The 13769-nt window shown below is 45.7% G+C and overlaps 1 pseudogene; it reads right to left on the bottom strand.

Moving 5' to 3' along the window:
• Positions 1–1780: 1780 nt before the first annotated feature.
• On the bottom strand, positions 1781–13507 carry LOC119879251 (annotated as a pseudogene).
• Between the last annotated feature and the right edge of the window lie 262 nt (positions 13508–13769).

Raw genomic sequence — 13769 nt, 5'->3', positions numbered from 1 at the left:
ACCACAGAGAGAAAATCTCAATTTTTCTCAGCTCAGAAAGCACTGATGTCACATGCAGAGTAAGGAAAGAAAAACAGTAAATTAAAACATTCTGTTTTTTATAACTATTTCCCAAGTCAGTTATTTCATTAAGTAATAGTTATGGTGGAAGGACGGCATCACATTTCCCTTCCTGAGACTGTGCCACATTCTTCTGGGGAAAGGACTGCTTTCCTGCTGGACTCAGTTGTGGTTTTCATCCAGTGCACTTCTCTCCTGGCCAGGGTTGATACGTGACCTAAGCTAAGTCAATCTAACCGCCCACTGTGGTCACTTTGAATCTGAGCAGAAGATGGAAGGCACTGGTCATGATCACAGTTCAGTTGACCCCACCAGGTGCCCCACCCCGAGTGTTCCCACTGAACATAACCCCCACTCTCCTGCTCATCAGAGCTAGCCAGCCTTTCCATGGACTCAGCAGGTGCCTGCCACCCTCCAAAACACTTCGTTTGGCTTAAGTCAGCCACAGCCCACTTCTGTTGCCTGCACCAAACTTTCCCCAAAACTCAACTGAATTTGTGAATCTCACAGTTTCAGTTATATCAGAATCCAGACCCCAGTATTTTCCTTGGCACTAATCCTCAGTGCAAGAATCTAATTGAGACAGAAGTCCTGAAAGCCATATTCTTTACTTCCTACAGACCACATTCATTCTTCCTGCGTTAACAACCCGTGCTCTTCTCTTTCTGACCATCATTATGGGATTTCAAGACCATATTGTCTGATACCTAAAACACTTATCATCTCCTCTCTGGTTTCTCTGCCTCTGGAGCCCTACCTCCAGTATATCCTGCTCTAAGCCTCTAGATTATCATTATTGAAGGATCAATTTGATCTCACCATTCATGGGCTCAAAAGCCTTCTATACTCTTCCATCCTCAACTAGCTCAATTCCATACACCATGTAACAGTCATGCAATGGAATACTACTCATGCTTCCCCAGAGTCTTCATTGGTCTCTCTAGCAGTAAAGAGATGATTCCTCTCTCTTCTTTATGCCAAGAGCCATCAATCAGTGGGTAAGAAGTAGTTGGCACTTTACACATGCATGTGGTGTTGCAAGTGTTGACATCTTACCTGTGCAATTGGGCTTGATAATTTCATATCCTATATAGTACCTACCAAAGTGCCCCACACTGGTCAGCTTTCCAACACTTCTTGATGGAAAAATGGTTATTTTACCTGACATCCTTGAATCTTCCCTGACCCTAATTGTAAATCCTATAATGATGTTTTGTAAGGAAGGAAATGCCATCTGATTGTTAAAGCTCTTTAGGGAGAGTGATGTGAAATCAAAACAAACAATATTCTGGTTAAGATTTCTCCTCTAGGGGTGCCTGGGTGGCTCAGTCAGTTGGGCGTCCAAGTCTTGATGCCAACCCAGGTCATGATCTCAGGGTGCGAAGTTCAAGCCACATATCTGACTCGTGCTCAGCAGAGTCTGCTTGTCCTTCCCTTCCCCTTTGTCTCTCTCCTCCCCTCCTCTCCCATTGCTTGTGCTCTTTCTCTCTCTCTCAAATAAATAAATAAAATCTTAAAAGAAAACAACGACAAAAACAAACAAAAAACAGATTCTTCCTCTGAGCTAGAACATGAGACCCCTAACTCTGGGAAAGGAACAATGGGTAGTGGAAGGGGAGGCAGGCAGGGCGATGGGGTGACTGGGTGACAGGCATCGAGGGGGGCACTTGACAGGATGAGCACTGGGTATTATACTATAGGTTGAAAAATCGAACCCTATAAAAAAATACAAAAAAAAGCTAACCTAAAAAAAAACAAAAAACAAAAAACAACAACAAAAAAATGATGCCTCCTCTACGCAGACATACCTCCCATTGGGGATAATTGTGTGGCTTCAGATAGCCTTTGTGTGTGCCTGGGAACACACACAGACAGCCATTGTTCCTGTCGATGTGCTCCATGGCTGTCCAAGCACAGACAATTTTATTGCTGGGCCTGAAGGGGAAGTAGTGCAGATCCTGGTGCAAGGGATGGCGGGATGTCTTCTTGCCTGAAACAGAACCTGCTGTTAATACACACTTGCATCTCAGATTTCATCTCTTTTGCCTGCAAAACCACAGCAATGACTATTCCCACAAAACCCAAAGAAGTGAAACAACATTATTGAGAATCAGTCCAGAGAGATAAGCATCAAATTTGAATATCAAATCCACAGGACAACTCCAGATCCTCTATTTTTTTTCTGGGTTTCTGGGAGCCGAGGACTTACTGACACACAACATTCACTAGCAATTCATACACATGTCATGAATTCTATTGTGTTTTATTCCTTTGTAATTGTGGTTTGGGCATAGAAGCTAGAATTCAAAAAGTAAAAAAAAAGTTTGAGTAATTGAAGAGAGCAACCAAATTTGAGGTTCCCTGTTAGCCTTTTAAGTGGCTGATGCAAAAAATATCAGCTAACTAAGTTAATAAAAGGCCTCTAAGGGCTCTTGGGTGGCTCAGTGGGTTAAGCATTTGCCTTTTCTCAGCTCAGGATCTCAGGGCCCTGGGATCAAGCTGCAAAGGGTTCTGCTTAGCAGGGAATCTGCTTCTCTCTCTTCCTCTATGGTGTCTCTCCCTCTCTCTCAAAAAAATTAATAAAATCTTTAAAAGTAAGAAAAAATAACCATATAGTTGACATCTGAAATCCCTACTCCACGATTCTTATGATACATACTGGTTTTTTTTACATACTGTTTTAAGACTTAAAAGTATATACACATTTTTTTTTAAAGATTTTATTTATTTATTCATGAGAGACACAGAGAGTGAGAGAGAGGCAGAGACACAGGCAGAGGGAGAAGCAGGCTCTATGCAGGGAGCCTGACATGGGACTGGATCACTGGTCTCCAGGATCACACCCTGGGGTGAAGGTGGCGCCAACCGCTGAACCACCTGGGCTGCCCTTATTTTATGTTTTTAAAGATCTTATTATTTATTCATGAGAGTCACAGACACAGGCAGAGAGAGAAGCAGGCTCCCTGCGAGGAGCCTGATGTACGACTAGATCCCAGGACCCAAGGATCACCACCTGAGCCAAAGGCAGACCCTCAACCACTGGGCCACCCAGGCGTCCCCACATTTGTTTTTTAATATTCAGCAGTTATACACAAAGCGATCCTTTGAATCCTTGAAACTTTTTCTTACTTTACCTTTCTCTATTTTTTTTTTTTTTTTGGCTTCTACTTAACAAATAAAACCACTTTACCAGAATCTGGAGGTTTGTTTATAAGCATTGCATGCATGGCCATAATATTGGGTCCAGTGAAGCACTCCACATATTTCAGAATCTAAGAGTAAAGAGTTGCATGAGAAATCAAATAAACAACCACGTAGTACAATGTACACTTATTTGTACAAGAGTCAAAATGCACATAGTTATACAAAACACTTGGTAGAAGTGCCTGGGTGAGTCTGTTGCTTAAGCATCCAACTCCTGATTTCAGCTCAGGTCATGTTCTCAGGGTCATAGGATACAGGTCTGCCTTGGGGTCCTTGCACAGTAATGGGTCTACTTCAGGTTTTCTCCTTCTGCCTCTCCCTCTCTATCAAACAATTATTTAAAGGAAAAAAAAAAAAGTTGGTATTTCCCAACGTTGCAAACAAAGAATGAAAAACTCAGCACTGGAAATCTGTAACACTCTGAATTAAACAGGTTTTTTTTTTTTTAAAGATTTTATTTATTTATTCATGAGAGATATAGAGAAAGCGAGGCAGAGACACAGGTCGAGGGAGAAGCAGGTTCCATGCCAAGAGCCCGACTTGGGACTCGATCCCAGGTCTCCAGGATCACACCCTGGGCCAAAGGCAGCGCTAAACTGCTGGGCCACCGGGGCTGCCCTTAAACAGGCTTTTTAAGCCAGTTGGAAACCAAACCCCATTTTCTATGAGAATGCGAAGAGTTTCTCTCAGCTTTCGACTGGGAAGGGCAGGAATACCCTCCTTTCACCTGACACTGTCCATAGATGCCCAGGGAGAAGGCACCTTCCTCTTCCCCTCACGGAGACTCTTCATAAGAAGGGACCACGAGGGGCACCTGGCTGGCTCAATCACTAGAACATGAACCTGTTGATCTCGGGGTCGTGACTGCAAGCTACTCCTAGAGTGTAGAAGTCACTTTTTAAAAAGGTGGTAGGGGGACACCATTGCAGCTCAGTCAGTTAAGCATCTGCCTTCAGTTCAGGTCATGATCCCCATGTCCAGCTCCCTGCTCAGAGAGGTGTCAGCTTCTCCCTCTCCCTCTGCCCCTCCCTGCCACTCATGATCTCTCTTGATCTCACTCACTTTCTCTCTCAAATAAGTAGAATCATTAAAGAGAATAATAAATGAAAGGACCATGAGAGGCCCCAATAACGTGCAGCTGCCATGCAGAGCCCAGGGGACAAGAGAACAGCAACAGGGGGACACTTCACAGTCAGGCCACCTCCCTTTCCACAGCTCTTCACTGAGGGCTACAAACCAGACAGTGATAGAAAAGGACACGCAGCAGGGAGTGAGATGAACAGGTCCCTCCTCCCATGGCATCTATATTCTGTTGGAAGGATGTTAAATAATGACATGGGCACTGGTGCTTGACAGCAAGGTGCAGTTACAGAGTATGAGGAAGCAGAGGCGGGGTGGGGAGGCTGAATTTGGCCAAAGGTCTGGCAGCGGGTGTGCTCCCTCCTACATCTAACCCACTAGGGAGGAAAGCACTCAGCTTTGCATGCCTACCACCTGCCAGGCGCTTTATGTGTCAGCCACTTAAGTCTCACAACAATCCCTGAAAAGTAATGCCCCCAGGAATTAAAGATCCTTTAAATGATCATTATCCTGCAGATAATAAAGTGCCCAAGGTGGCAGAGCAATTTCAACGAAAAGGACGGTATTCCATCTCCAGTTCTGTCTGACTTCAAAAAATGAAGCCTCTTCTACTGCTTTCTCACTACTTGATCTCCCGTATAAGCCATATTGGCAATTTGAGCATGAAACACTCGAAATGGTCCCAAATCCTAGGAGTCGGGGCTCATATTTGTTTTTTTTTTATAAAGGGTGTCATCTTTTATATTTTCTTGTGATATTTTCTTTGAAGAATATATTCCTCAAATATATTTCTTCATATACTTTCCTTTCCTGTTTCCTGGTTTTAAGTAATCTCTATCGCTTGAGCCCACGACTCTGAGATCAAGACTCACATGCTCCATCGGGCCATGCCTGCCCAGCATCTCCTACCAGTATTTTCTAAACTTCAGTGACTCAAGAGACATTTTACCATTTCTAGCATATGTTGCTAACTGCCCAATATTAGTCAATAATTTTCCTAAATTAACTCATGTCTTATCCTGATTAATAATATTCCTGAAGTCATAGGTTTGATGCACCAGCTACTTTTTCCAATACATATTGAAATAAATACCCAACTACTATATCGTACCCACCTCCTAAAAGTCATTGCATGAACCAGTAGGTGCATGGTGCACACTTGAGAACAGTGGGAACCCTGGAGGCCTCCGGGTACCCAGGGCCTCAGGCAACACAAGTTGCCTCTAACTTCAAGCTTTTCCTCCTTGATTGATGCTCACAAGTTCCATTTCCATTGCAAGACTTGAGGTTGGGAAGAATAGATGATTCAGGGACCTTGTCCCCCTTTGTCCCCAACCCAAGGGGCTGGACATGATAGGTGGCCTGCCTGTACAGTCTTCTCTCATGAGGAAAATATTCTTTCTTTTTTTTAACATTTGTTTAAAGATCTTTTTAAATTTTAAGTAATATCCACACACAACCGGGACTCTTGGGTGGCTCAGGGTTGAGCCTCTGCCTTTGGCTCAGGGTGTGATCACAGTCCAGGTAACAAGTCCGGCATCGGGCTCTGTGTGAGGAGTCTGCTTCTCCCTCTGCCTATGTCTCTGCCTCTCTCTCTGTGTCTCTCATGAATAAATAAATAAAATCTTTAAAAAATAATAAAAATAAAACTAAAAGCATTTGAAATAAATGGTTCATAAACTGTGGTACATTGACACAATGGGATGCTATGCAGAAGTTTGCAAGTATGATATAGATATAGATACACGTGATAATATGTAAGTCATATGGGAAGATGTCTGAGGTCTATTATAAGTGGACAAAACACAGTGACAACCAGTTTGTTCCCGTGTTACACAAAAGGTGGGAACCCTGGAGGCCTCATCGTGATTCATCTAACACAAGTTACCTCTAACTTCAAGCTTTTCCTCCTTGATCGATGCTCACAAGTTCCATTTCTATTGCAAGACTTGAGGTTGGGAAGAATAGATGATTCAGGGGCCATGTCCCCCTTTGTCCCCAACCCAAGGGGCTGGACATGATAGGTGGCCTGCCTGTACAGTCTTTTCTCATGAGGACAATTTCTTCCTTTTTTTAATTATTTATTTAAGTATTTTTTTTTCTAAATTTTAAATAATCTCCACATGCAACTGGGACACCGGGGTGGCTCAGCGATTGAGCATCTGCCTTTGGCTCAGGGCATGATCCCAGTCCAGAGATCAAGTCCTGCGCAGGCTCCATGTGAAGAGCCTGCCTCTGCCTCTGTCTCTGCCTCTCTCTCTGCGTCTCTCATGAATATCTCATGAATATCCTGAGTATCTCACTTGGTTAAATGTCCACCTCTGGGTTGGGGCTCAGGTTATGATCTTGGTCTAAGGATCCAGCACTGTGTCGTCCTCTGCACTCAGCAGGGAGTCTGCCTGAGGATTCTCCCTCTACCTCAACCTGTGCCTTGTCCCCTTCTCATGCCAAAAATAAATGCATAAATCTTAAAAAAAAAAGTGCATACCTCTTAAAAACTAAAAGATCCCCCATGCTCTACCAACTAAAGCAGCCAGGTTCCCATTAAGTCAAATTATCTACTAGCATTTGGGGTTATAATTTCCAAAATGTTCTATATGCAAAGTGCCCCTTAAAAAAAAGTGTGCCATGTGTCAAGGGACACATGAGTGGCTCAGTGTTGAGTGTCTGTCTTTGACTCAGGTCATGGTCCTGGGGTCCTGGAATCAAGTCTTACATCAGGCTTCCCACAGGTAGCTTATTCTCAATCTGCCTATGTCTCTGCCTGTCTCTGTGTCTCATGAAAAAATAAAATCTTTAAAAAACAATAAACAATCTAAAACCATTCTAAATAAATTATCCATAAACTGTCATATATTTATGCAGAAATTTGCAAGTATGATATAGATACATAAGTGATAATATGTAAGTGATATGGAAAGATGTCTGAGATCTATTATAAGTGGACAAGACTCGGTGACAACCAGTTTGTTCCCGTGATACACAAAACGTGGGGGGTTACGTATGCATTTTCATGGCCATGAAAGAATTCTAGTTGAATACACCTAAAAGCTTGGCAGTGAGTGGGGCTGAACGTTGGGAGACTTCACTTTACATGTTCTATATTATGTGGATAACTTATAAACATGATTTATGCTTAAAGAATGAGAATTTTTTAGACAAGTTTAACTCTAAAGACCTACTTAAACCTCTACTACCAGATTCACAGAAACAAAAGCAACAATAAATGGATGTATAGTGAGTGGGATCTGCAATGTGACTCCTGTTGATATGCCCATATTCAGTGTGAGAGAGGCTCCCCCTCTCCACTGCAGAATTCCCGCCCTTCTCCACCAGGTTAATTACCAAGCGCCAGAGCAGGGTATCTCCACCTGGCCAGTATTGACATTGGGGGGATAATTCATTAATTGGGGGGAGGGGCTGTTCTGTGCATTATAGGCTCCCTGGGCTCCATTAGCGGCATGCCCAGGCTCTACAGACCAAACCTTGTGACAACCCTACAGGGCTCCAGGCGCCACCAGATGTGCTCCTCCAACTGAGAACCACTGCTCTACAACCACCAGAGAGGGGCTCAGAGAAAGGAAAAGCAGCAATTCCTGGGGCAGGCATGTCGGTGGGCTGTTAACCTAAAAACAAAGAAAACACAGGAAGGTTCTCCAACCTCAGGGAGAGTGCAGTATCTGAAGAGTTCCTTGTCTTCTTGGAAGTCTTGGATCTTTGAAATCATCCTTTCACTTGGAATATATTCTGATTTTGCAATGGACACATCTCTCATTATTATCATTTGTTTTGGTTTCACCTCCCCTCTGCAGATCCTTTCAAACTGGTCCCTAGGAAATGAAATTGGCAGATGATGTCATTACTGCAGGCTCCAGGCACCTGCCTGGCCAGTTCTGTGGAAAGATCCACAAAGATTGAGGAGATGGTGTCTCTGCACCAAGTTGACCTCCAGGCCAGACTGAGCAGCTCTGAGCATAGGGTGAGGAAATGGCCAGCTCACAAGCCCCTGCCTCCTCACTGTGAGGCCAGAATTCGCTGTGAGAACTCACCATCTTCCTTAGCCTAAGAAAACAGTGGGGGAAAATTTGTGATTTGGTTGCATCTGAGTAACAATGGCAAATACTTCTCTCCTCCATTCCATGGGCCAGGCCCGGTTGGAAGCACTCTGTGTGTCTTTTACCTTATTCAGTCCTCACAACAACACTAGGGCTCAGTACTATTATCCCCATTTTACAGATGAGAAAGGAGAGGCATGGAATGTAAATTGCCCCAGGGCACACAAGATTAAGTAGAAGGGCTAAGATTAAAGCCAGCCCTTCTTGCTCCAGAGCTCATGTTCCCAACCAGTTCCCAAGTAACCAGTCCCTGAAAAATATCTGAACATGCACACACTACTCTTACTACCCATGTTCCATTGCAAACAACAACATATTTCTTAAAATAATGAAAGGTTACTGTACCTAAAGCGTTGAATGTCCGGGTCAGACACCAAACTTTTAATGACAAGAAACCCATTTTCTTCATAAATTTTCTCTGTTCTAGGCTTAGGACATCATTATCCTGAGTATACCTAAAGGAAGAAAACTTTCAATAAGTCCAACTGAAAAATCACAACCCAACACTATGTATCAAGAACCTGAGAATGTTTTCTACTACTCTTCCATCCGGCATTTCTATTTTTTATTACTCTAAGAAAAATATCTGAACCTTTTTATTTAATGTTCTAATGGTTTCTTTTAAGTTTGTTCATTTTTTTTAAAAGTAATCCCTATATCCATATCCCATATGGAGTTCGAACTCATAACCCCAAGATCAAGAGTCATGTGCTCTTCTGACTGAGCAAGCCAGGAACCCCTAAACTCAACATGTATTTAGAAAAGGTCTAAATCCAAAAACATTAACTACTGTCACCAAAAATAGAAAGAATAATTATTACTTATGTCCACTCAATGGGATAGATAGGACTCGGGCTTTAAAAGTGAAGAGCATGTGCCCTGGGGTGGCTTAGTCGGTTAGGTGCAAACTGGTAATTCACATCAGGTTCATGATCTCATGGGTCCTGAGATTGAGCCCATGGCTTACTATGGCCTCAGTGGGGAATCTGCTTGAGATTCTCTCCCTCTGTCCCTCTCTCACTCACTACCCCTTATGCTTTCTCTCTCTTAATTAAATAAATCTTTAAGGGATCCCTGGGTGGCGCAGCGGTTTTGGCGCCTGTCTTTGGCTCAGGGCGCGATCCTGGAGACCTGGGATCGAATCCCACGTCGGGCTCCGGTGCATGGAGCCTGCTTCTCCCTCTGCCTGTGTCTCTGCCTCTCTCTCTCTCTCTCTCTGTGACTATCGTAAATAAATAATTAAAAAAAATAATAAAAAAAATTAAAAAAAATAAAAATAAAAAAATAAATAAATCTTTAAAAAAAATGAAGGACTTAATAGCATGGACAGTGCTTATAATAGTAAATATACTTAGATTTGCACAAAACCAAGACACTACTTGAAATTAATGAAGAGAAATTTTTTTAAAAACATGTTTTTTAAGTGATTGCCTTATGTAATGGAATTATGAATGATTTTTTAAAATTCCTTTTATTTCTCTGATTTTGTAATTTGTTTTGTAAGGAATAAGTATGGTTTTTTAGGTGGGAATCAAATCCAGTAGATTTTATATTTTAATTTTATTTTAAATATAACAGATTTTATGTTTTATATTAAATCATACATTCTCAAAAAAAATCATACATTCTCAGAAGAAATCAAAGTTGAAAAATCCAAGTCAGTTTATGCACAACTCAGAGCATCCCATCCATTAATTTACATCAGAATTGTGGCTCTATGATAATATTCCATGGATATCATGTCTTCTCCTACAAAGATAATTTAAGATAAAACCAAAGATACTACCTAATAGAGCAGTATGACCACACACTAAGGGCTAACTTCAATGAGGTGTAACATGCCTGAATGTGAAATAACCGGGGTAGGGGATCCCTGGGTGGCTCAGTGCTTAGCACCTGCTTCCACCCAGGGCATGATCCTGGAGTTCCGGGATTCAGTCCGGATCAGGCTCCCTGCATGGAGCCTGCTTCTCCCTCTGCCTGTGTCTCTGCCTCTCTGTCTCTCTGTCTCTCTGATGAATAAAAAAATAAATAATCTTAAAAAGAATTAATCAGATTATACACTTCTAAAATTTTTTGCCTTTCTAAATGTTAAAATACATATAAAATTAAGTCAAGGTCTTCAACATTTTCCCTAGGTTTAATTAGAACAAGTCCAGGCAACAGAGGATTTTTATAATGAATTATTTTTTTAAAATATTTATTTATTTATTTATTTATTTATTATTTATTTATTTATTTATTTATTTATTACGAGAGAGAGAGAGAGAGACAGACAGACAGACAGGCAGAGGGAGAGAAGCAGGCTCCATGCAGGGAGCCCGACGCAGGACTCGATCCCAGGTCTCCAGGATCAGGCCCTGGGCTGAAGGAAGGCTCTAAACCACAGAGCCACCCAAGCTGCCCCATGAATTATATTTTAATTTTATTTATTCTCTTTAGGGATGGAGGGAGGGAGGACAGGCAGGGCAGGGTGAGCAGAGACGGAAAGGGGCAAGCAGACTCCCTGCTGTGTACAGAGCCCTCCATGGGGCTCCATTCCATTATCCTGAGACCATGACCTGAGCAGAAATCAAGAGTCAGATGCTTAACACACTGAGCCACCCAAGCGCCCCACCCCCTGTGTAATAAATTCACCGGACAACATGATATGTTGTATTTTATATATTTTTTTAAAAAATATTTTATTTATTGTTTGTTTTTTGTTTATTTGAGACACAGAGAGAGAGGCAGAGAGATAGAGGGAGAAGCAGGCTCCTCACAGGGAGCCTGATGTGGGACCTGATCCCTGGACAGGGATCACGCCCTGAGTTGAAGGCAGATGCTCAACTGCTGAGCTACCCAGGCATCCCCTGTATTTTATATCTTAATTACCACTAGAAAAAGCTGTATATATGTATATCATATGGTTTTTAATGACCATTAGATCTACTTACTGGAATTGTGGAGGATGGAAGCTGTTTGGAGACACAGCTCCCGAAGTGGGGTAAGCTACCTACAATATGAATTAAGGCAAATAAAATTAAATTTCAGAGTCAGCATTTTCTGGAACCCACAGTTGGCCCTGGATTAGCCCTCATCCGGGAAGTCACACAGAGCTGATGACAGGTATGCGCCCTTGCTTCCATCATTTCAATTCACAAAGTCCTGAGGAGGGGCTGGAAGCCCCAAGACCTTTATCAGCATTCCAGCTGCCCAGAGAAGGTGGCCTGGACCCCTGGGCTCAGTAACTGGTCCAAGGTCACCCAGCAGAGAATGGCTGAGCCCACACTTGAGCCATCACTGTTTCCTTCATAGATTTCCCTAGTTTATTCTATGTGACTATTCCTTCCACTAAACTACTGAACAAATAAACATTGTAAGGTTCATGTCTAACAGTGAGGAGCAATGTACTCTTCAAAAGAAGTATTGAAGTTAGTGGCAGTCCAGACCAAAATAGGAGAAGGAGTAAGGCTCGTTAAAAAATTAAATAAAGAGTCCATTAAATCAACAGGCTCCACTCCAGAGCTGAGCTAGAAACAGGAATCAGATGCCTCGTGGACTGAGCCACCCAGGGGCCCATGATATCAAATGTTAACAGCAGTACCAGACTGGACCCAGTTATCCCTAGTCCCAGTATGTTGGTGCTTCTCACTGTTGGGCATGTATCCGAAACAAGTGAAAACAGATGGCTGGGCCCCACTCCCAGGTGTTTGGAGTCCAGGGTCAGAGATGAGCCTGGAATCTGCCTTTCTAGCAAGTTTCCAGCTGCTGTTGACGGTGCCCGTCCCGGGAACACACTGCTTTAGTTAAATGGCTTCGGTCAAGAGTGTGCCTCTCCCCTGGCCTGGGTTTCTGCTTTCTGGCCCGTCGGATGAGATCACCTCATCAGCCTTGTGGGAGGGCGGCTGGACTTTCGTTTACCGCTGCATCGCGGCTTGGAACTCAGAGCAATCCTACAACAGCCAGTCTCATTTGTAGGAAAGGTTTCAGGACCCTGCCCACAGCAGGACAGAGACTAGTCCCGCGGCTTAAGGGAAAATCGCGCGCAGCGTTTCCCAGGCTCCCCGAAGTGGCCCCCAGAGGGATCAGGAGACCCGGTTCTATCCGGCAACTTGGTGTCCCTGTCCTGCAGCGACGTGTCCTGGATGCCACAGCAGTGGCGCCCACGGCGCCTGCGAGCTGCCCTCGTGAAGGCCGAGGCCGCGGAGAGCGCGGGCCCCTGGGCGCGGCGGGCGGCGGGCGGCGGGCGGCGCACGCAGGTCCCGGGCAGGAGGGGAGCGCCGGGGCCGCGGCCAGAGCGGGCTCCCCCGCGGAGGGGGCCGGCCCGGCCCGAGGGTCCGCTGCCGCCCGCCCGCCCGCCCGCCCGCCCGCCCCGGGCAGCTCCGCGCGCGGTGCCGGGCCCGTGCTTCGCCTTTCCCGGGCTCCGGGCGGCCGCGGCCAGAGGCCCGGGGAGCTGCGCGCACGCCGCCTGCTCTCCGCCCGCAGCGCGGGGCCCCGGGCCCGGGACGGCGCGGACGCCGGGGGCTGGGGGCGCGCATCAGCCCCGGGGCCCGCACTGCCCGCGCCCTCCCGGCGGCCGGATGCCCCCTGCCGCCTGCCGCCCTGCCCCCCGCCCCGGGCGCCCGGAACAGGCGGGACCATCACGGGGACGCGGGCGCCGACCCAGGGGACCCTGGAGGCCACCCCTCCTGCAGCCCGAGCTCCCGCAGCCCAAAGGATACGCCGGTCCTGGCGGAGGTCTGGCCGAGGTGTCCCAGCACGACGCGCAGGCGGGCGGCTGCCTGGCGCTGGTTCATGGCCGCGACAGGAGACGGCTCAGCAGGGTCTCGGGCGTCGGCCTCCGCCTCGGCCTCGGCCTCGTTCCGGGCGGCGGGCGGGGCGACGAGCGGACGTCGGTCTGGAGGAGGGCGTGGAGCGCCCGGATTCTGCGTGGTGCGGAGATGCCCCGGGCCTCCTGGGTCCACGCACTGGGCGCCCCGGGCGGAGAGGAGGGATGCCCGCACACCCTGCTCCTCGAGATCGCAGAGATCCTTTCAAGGGCTTCTAACCCGGTGAAGGTCGTCCAGGGAGAAGTGAGCCAACACATGACCCATGCTCCCAACCGGGACTTTCAGTCTGTTTAATCCCACGTGACTGTGCCCCTCCCTCCCTGTGCAGATGCTCTGACAATTCACATGGTCGTTCACCCATACAAGTAAGGTGCTGATCCAAAGAGGAATTTGGGGATCCAGTCTGAGGTTGCCGAAACATACTGGCTTCTCATTCAAGAAAAAGAAAGTCCCTGAAGGAATGACTCTGAAGCTAGTGTGATCCACAGTCTAGTATTTT

The sequence above is a fragment of the Canis lupus genome, unplaced genomic scaffold (genome assembly GCF_011100685.1).
Source record: "Canis lupus familiaris isolate Mischka breed German Shepherd unplaced genomic scaffold, alternate assembly UU_Cfam_GSD_1.0 chrUn_S485H646, whole genome shotgun sequence".
In the NCBI taxonomy this organism is placed as follows: Eukaryota; Metazoa; Chordata; class Mammalia; order Carnivora; family Canidae; genus Canis; species Canis lupus.
This window is presented reverse-complemented; position numbering and strand designations above follow the sequence as displayed.